The sequence below is a fragment of the Triticum dicoccoides genome, chromosome 5A, assembly GCF_002162155.2.
Source record: "Triticum dicoccoides isolate Atlit2015 ecotype Zavitan chromosome 5A, WEW_v2.0, whole genome shotgun sequence".
Taxonomy (NCBI): domain Eukaryota; kingdom Viridiplantae; phylum Streptophyta; class Magnoliopsida; order Poales; family Poaceae; genus Triticum; species Triticum dicoccoides.
The window spans coordinates 406894015-406895332 of NC_041388.1; positions in this window are offsets into that span (position 1 = coordinate 406894015).

Below are 1318 nucleotides of genomic sequence, written 5' to 3' on the forward strand. Positions count from 1 at the left end.
ACCGGACTGCCTCCTCTACGCCGTCGTCGCCGTCTTCCTCCTCAACCCCCCGCTGCCTAGACCCCACCATCCCACGGTGAGCTCCTGTGCCGAGCACGCCACCCCTCTGTCCCCTGTCCGCCCCGCCCTCACTGTGGCCCTCGCGCCCCCTGGCCGTGCTCCGACCGGCTCCGGCCGCGCCCATGGTCGCGCCCCCGCGCTCCCTCTCGTCCTCTCCCCGCGCCCGACCACGCCTCCCGTCGTTGTTGGTCACCACGCCCGGCCCCGTGGCGCCCCTGTTCGCCCCTCTCCGCCCTGCACGTCGTCGCCGGCCCGGCCTCCTACCACGGCCCCGCCGTGCCGCTGCTCCAGCCACAGTCGCCATGCGCCCACGCCGCACCCCTGGGGGCTTCGCCCGCATCCACGCCCAGCGCCCGTTTGGGCATGCGTCCGTTCGGGCGACAACCGTCGCCTGCGCCAGAAACCCGCAAGGCCCCCCCTGTGGGCCAATGACAGTGGGGGCCCACACCCAGAACGTTAAAAAAAAGAAGGAGAATTAAAAATAATAAATAATAAATAATAAATAAAAATGATTTAATAAAATTAATTATTAATTAATTAATTATCTAATGAATTAATTAAGTTAATTAGTCCGGTTTAATTAATTTAATTAACTAGTTAGGTTAATTAAATAGTAATTAAATGAACTAATCTCTAGTTAACCTAAACAGTGTATGACAGGTAGGTCCCACTGGACCCATTGGTCAGGTTGACCAGGTCAACTCTGTTGACTGTTGATGTTAGCATGACATCATGCTAATGTCATAATTCCATTTTGGAATTAATTTAAATAATTAATTAAATTCCAGAAATTAATAAAATCTTTAGAAAATCATATCTTTTAATTCGTAACTCGGATTGAAATATTTTCAACATGAAAGTTGCTCAGAACGACGAGACGAATCCGGATACGCAGCCCGTTCGTCCGCCACACATCCCTAGCATAGCAAACATGCAACTTTCCCCCTCCGGTTCATCTGTCCGAAAACACGAAACTCCGGGAATACTTTCCCGGATGTTTCCCCCCTTCGTCAGTATCACTTACTACCGCGTTAGGGCACACCAAACACCGCGTATTGTCTTGTTACGCTTTGTGATGCTTTGATTGTTCTGTTATTTATTGTGTTCTCTCTCCGTTACTTCTTTCCGATAGACACCGAGACCGACGCCGCTGCAACCCAGTACGACTACGGAGTTGACGACCCCCCTCTCTTGCCAGAGCAACCAGGCAAGCCCCCCCCCCCCCTTGATCACCAGATATCGCCTATTCTCCTTTATA